Source organism: Rattus norvegicus, chromosome 1 (genome assembly GCF_036323735.1).
Source record: "Rattus norvegicus strain BN/NHsdMcwi chromosome 1, GRCr8, whole genome shotgun sequence".
NCBI lineage: Eukaryota > Metazoa > Chordata > Mammalia > Rodentia > Muridae > Rattus > Rattus norvegicus.
The window spans coordinates 4876040-4881675 of record NC_086019.1 but is presented as its reverse complement, the minus strand read 5'-3'; the positions used below and the strand labels follow the sequence as shown (position 1 = coordinate 4881675).

The 5636-nt window shown below is 46.6% G+C and overlaps 1 non-coding gene across 1 annotated transcript; it reads right to left on the bottom strand.

Annotated features, from left to right (window-relative positions):
• Positions 1–4990: 4990 nt before the first annotated feature.
• Rnu6-884 (RNA, U6 small nuclear 884) lies at positions 4991–5095 on the bottom strand. The gene has a single exon (XR_005499973.1). It is a non-coding gene; the product is annotated as a U6 spliceosomal RNA (small nuclear RNA).
• Positions 5096–5636: the final 541 nt, after the last annotated feature.

Here is a 5636-nt window from a genome sequence, read left to right as displayed (position 1 = left end):
AAGTGTTTTGAGAAAACTGGAGCTTTCTCTAAAAACATGTTTGTCATTTCCAAAAAGAAAACATCTTTAGGAAACAAACAAACAAAAAAAAAAAAATTACCCCTGGATGCCTGGCACAATGGTGAAAAACGAGAGCACCAAAGCCCTCAGTTTACTGCTGGAAACTCATCTCCTCCTCCTCCTCCTCCTCCTCCTCCTCCTCCTCTTCCTCCTCCTCTTCCTCCTCCTCCTCCTCCTCTTCCTCCTCCTCTTCCTCCTCCTCCTCTTCCTCTCCCTCCTCCTCCTCCTCTTCTTCTTCCTCCTCTTCCTCCTCTTCCTCTCCATCCTCCTCCTCTTCTTCTTCCTCCTCTTCCTCCTCTTCCTCTCCCTCCTCCTCCTCAGCTTCTTTTTCCTCCTCTTCCTCCTCTTCTTCTTCCTCCTCTTCCTCCTCATCTTCCTCCTCCTCATCTTCCTCTTCCTCCTCCTTCTCATCTTCTTCCTCCTCCTCATCTTCTTCCTCCTTTTCCTCCTCCTCTTCCTCTTCACCTCCTCATCTTCTTCTTCCTCCTCTTCCTCCTCATCTTCTTCCTCCTCCTCTTCCTCTTCACCTCCTCATCTTCTTCTTCCTCCTCTTCCTCCTCATCTTCTTCCTCCTCCTCTTCCTCTTCACCTTCTCCTCTTCCTCTTCCTCCTCTTCCTCTTCACCTTCTCCTCTTCCTCCTCTTCTTCACCTTCTCTCCCTCCTCTTCTTCCTCTTCTTCCCCTTTTCTCCTTCTTCCTTCTCTTATAATTCTTCCTCTTCTTTCTCTTCCTCTTCTCCTTATAATTCTAATTCTAATTCTTCTTTTAACTCTTCTTTAATATATTACATCTGGACCATAGTTTCTCTTCCTTCCACTCCTCTCAGTCACTCCTCCCATCCCCTCTCCCTCGGATCCACCCCACCTCCCATTCCCTCCAGAAAGGAGTGGGCTTCCCAGGGATATCAACCAAAGGTGACACAACAAGATGCAGTAAGACTAGGTGCACCCTCATATCAAGGCTGGATGATGCAACTCAGTAGGAGGAAAAGGGTCCCAAAGCAATAAAAAGAATCAGAGTCAGGCCCCGTGCACCCCTGCCCTCACTCCCCCTTCTAGGAGTTCCACAAGAACTACAAGCTACACAGCCATAACATATGCAGAGGACCTGGGTCAGACCCACACTGGCTCTGTGATTATCTGTTCATTCTCTGTGAGCCCTTACAAGCCTGATTAGTTCATTCTGTGGGCTGCTGTCTTATGATGTCCTGGGCCTCCCTGGCTCCTACAATTCTTCCTCCCCATCTTCTGAGGTGTTCCTTGAGCTCTCCTAATATTTGGCATATGCTAGAGAAAGCCTTTCTGATGAAGTTTATGCTAGGCTCTGGTTTCTGAATACAGCAGAGTATCATAAGGAATCATTTCATTGCCTAATTTTTTTTCTAGCTAGTTTTGTTTGGTTCTATCCTAGGTCTCTGGACTGCCTCTGGTTCCTGGCCATCTAGACAATGTTAGGTGTGGGTCCCTCTCAGGTCTCCACTAGAGCCCTCCTTGTTACTTAGCCTCTCTAGATCTGTGGATTGTTGTCCTTTGCTTTAAGGCTAATATCCACTTATAGGTGAGTACATATCACGCTTGTCTTCTGGGTCCTTTGGCCTCATCCAGGATGATTTTTTTCTAGTTTCATCTGTTTGCCTGCAAACTTTATGGTGTCGAGTGATGTCAGCTTTAAACAGCTGAGTAATACTCCATTGTGTAAATGTACCACATTTCCTTTATCATTCTTCAGTTGAGGGACATCAACGTTGTTTCTGGTTATTATGAATACAGCACCAGTGAACATAGTTGAGCAAGTGCCTTTGTGCTTGGATAGTGTTCTTTGGGTGTATGCACAAGAGTGCTATACATGGATCTTGAGGTAAACAGAGTCCCAATTTTCTGAGAAACTGCCATATGGATTTCCAGAGTGGCCGAATACATTTGCACTCCCATCAGCCATAGAAGAGTCTTGCCCTTGCTCCACATCCTCACCAGAAGGAGCCATAACTCGTGTTTTTTTTTATTTTAGCCATTCAGACAAATATAAGATTGAATCTCAACACTTAAAAGAAATGGTGGACCCTTTTAGCCACTGGGGAAATGTTCACGTATTCTTGTTGGGAGACTAAACTTGATAATGGTAGAGATGATAAGGCAGCTGAGGTCTGAAACTCCTCCACAAGATGTCTCACTGGTCAATCCCATTGTCTCCGCCATGATTATATCCATCACTTCTCCCACCCAGGAGGGCCAGAAACTCTAGGGATGCCAAGAGTGCCGTGGGGAAGCATTGTGCCCACAGTGGGGTGGGTGTTGTTGGCCTGGTCTTCAAAACATTGATCCCTCCCTAATTCGCTCCAGCATCCAACTCCCACTATTTATTCTGCTTGCATTGGGGGGGGCGGATCCCTACCCTGTTGATCAGGTCTATAATGGCTGTGGTCTGCTGTATATTTATTACCTGGAACTGGATCTCCACCAGAGCCTGTGACATTGGCTGCCTCTATCCCTCCTTCCCCTTCATTAGCATCAGACTCCCTATCTCCTGCCCTGGAAAAGTACTTCCTCCAACCATCTTTCTTTACTGTACTCTGGTGTGTGATCGCACTTCCCGTGGTATCATTCCTGTTCCAACATGGAACCATTTTCCTCTTCTGAAAACATTTCTCCCAAGAACATGCTTATGCCTTGTGGGAGATGCAGCCTGTGTCACTGCAGTCTGGGTCTGCTGAGGTAGACATGGGGATGGCAGGTGGCTGCTGGGTCTCTGGCTTCACGGTTCATGGCTCAGAACTAAGGTGATGGTGGTGATGGTAGTGATAGTGTTGTTATTGTTGTTGTTGGTAGTGGTGGTAGTGGTGATGGTGATGGTGATGGTACTGATAGTGGTGATGGTGGTGATGGTGGTGGAGGTGATAATGGTGGTGGTGGTGATGGTGGTGATGGTGGTGATGAAGGCTGCGGCTATTTGCTGGGTTGTGATGTTAGGGTAACAGTAGTGCTACTGTTGGGTAGAGGGACTCTCTGGAATTTGCCCTTCACTCCCACTACTGATTGAGCTCAAAAAACTAATCTTACCATTATGTGTGCATGTGCGTGTGTGTGTGCAGTTTGATGATGAAGTTGACTATTTGGTAAGTGATAATTTGGTATCACTGTTGATGTGGGGTTTTTTTTTGAATCATCCCAAATATATCTCCAGATGAATCAGCTATGAAGGCCAAAGGAAGTGAGCAGTTCATCATAATTAACTATGCTGATTACTGTTTGCCGACATTATCATGAAGTATCTCCTGAGATGAGGGAATCTTAACTGAGAAGTTTTGCCTTCACTGGACTGGCCCATGGGAATATTTGTGGGCTATTTCTTGATAGATGATTGAGTTGGGAAGAGGAAGTCCACTGTGAGAATGTCACCTCTGGGCAGGGGTCCTGGGTCATATAAAAAAGCAGACTGAGCAAACCCGTAAGCAGCATTCCTGAGTGGTCTGTGCTTTAGATCTTGCCTCTAGGTTCCTGAGCCGCAATAAACCCTTTATTCCCCAAAGTTGCTTTTGGTCTTTGTTTTTCCACAGCAACAGAAAAGCAATTGGAACAGTAACTGCGCTGATAGTTTTATGTCGACTTGAAACAGGCTGCGGTCATCTAAGAGAAGGGAGCATCCGTTGAGAAAATGGTTCTAGGGAACATCTGGCTGCAGATAAACCTTATCCCGGCATTTTCTTTCTTTTCATCTTGTTTGTTTTGTTCCATTTGTTTGCTTTGACTTGTTTATTTAATGGCATTTTCTTAGTTAGTGACTGATGTAGGAGGGCTCAGTCCATTGAGAGTTGGAACGCTCCTGGGCTGGTGGTCACGGTTCTATAAGAAAGAAACGGAGCAAGCCCGGGGAGCGAGCCAGTAAACCAGTCACTCACTCTTCGAAGGCCTCTGCATCAGCTCCCTATCTGAGTTCCTGTCCTGATTTCCTCCAGGAATGAACGATGTAGACCCTTAAGCCGAATAAACCCTTTTTTCCTCCCCAACTTTCATCAGCTTGAGGATATCTCACCAAAGCGACGGGACCCTCAGCTAAGGCGCTATTTTGAAAATTCGTGTGATAAAGATCATGTTATGGAGAAGAAATGAAGGAGGGATGAGGAGAAGCATTTAGTGATAGGTGACGTCAGTGAACATCAGGTTCAAACAGCCTGCAGAGAGACACGGGGATTACAGGGAGTGAAGGGGCAACTGCTTAGTTAGAAAATAGCTCCAGGGGTTGGGGATTTAGCTCAGCGGTAGAGCGCTTGTTTAGTGAGCGCAAGGTCCTGGGTTCGGTCCCCAGCTCCGAAAAAAAGAGAGGAGGAGGGGGAAGCAGAGGAGGGGGGGGAGGAGGAGGGGAGGAGGAGGGGGGAGGAGGAGGAGGAGAGGAAAAGAGGGGGAGGAGGAGGAGGAGGGAGGAGGAGGAGAGGAAAAGAGGGGGAGGAGGAGGAGGAGGGGGGAGGAGGAGGAGGGGGGAGGGGGAGGAGAGGAAAAGAGGGGGAGGAGGAGGAGGAGGGGGGAGGAGGAGGAGGAGGGAGGAGGAGGAGAGGAAAAGAGGGGGAGGAGGAGGAGGAGGGGGGAGGAGGAGGAGGGGGGAGGGGGAGGAGGGGGGAGGAGAAGAAGGAGGAGGAGGAGGAGGAGGAGGAGGAGGAGAAGGAGAAGAAGAAGAAGGAGAAGAAGAAGAAGAAGAAGAAGAAGAAGAAGAAGAAGAAGAAGAAGAAGAAGAAGAAAGAAAGAAAGAAAATAGCTCCAATTTCTCTGTAAGGTGAGGTAGAAATCCTCACTCGCAAACAGTGCGTAGAGAAAAGCATCTACCCAGCTGGCTGTCCAATGCTACAATGTTGTTGTTGTTATTATTATTATTATTTATTCCGTCACAATTGCATGCATCCTCACTTAAAAGCAAAGCCACAAAAAAAAAATTTTTTTCTTTTACTATGGAACACGTCACGATTTCGCGTGTCATCCAGCGCAGGGGCCATGCTGTCTTCTCTGTATCGTTCCCGTTTTAGTACGTGTGCTGCTGAGGGGAGTACAACAAAACCTTGAGCCTCTGTTTATGAAGGAGTCTCACAGATCTAAGACCAGACCCTTCGTCGGCTGAGGCTATCGCTCGGCAGAGTCTCAGCTGTAACTAGAAGTTTCTGCTCAAACCCAGGTGTCCTGATGTCATCGTTAGCTTTGGCCTTGGTTATGTTTTCTCCCAGGGGAGGTCTCTGTTTATTCATATTTCTGACGGATTTTTAAAACTTGGGATGGTCCACGAGTCATTCACGAGAGATTGGTAAGGATTCCTCTGAAAGTCTGCTTCACGACAGAAAACTGCTAGTAATTTTTGTAACGCAAGTTAAATGGAGCCATTTGGGTAATGTTAAAAATATTTACCTAAATACGCTTTAAAACTTCATTTCCTGGAATCCAACTGTTTAAATAACTTCACCATGATAAACAGATGAGTGTAATTTTGCTAAAAAGTGTCCTTGGGCTGGAAGCCATCAGATTGGTTAATTAGTAAAAGATGATCATGTCACTGGGGAATATTTCAGGGCGACATTTGTAAATCCTTGTGTTAAACAT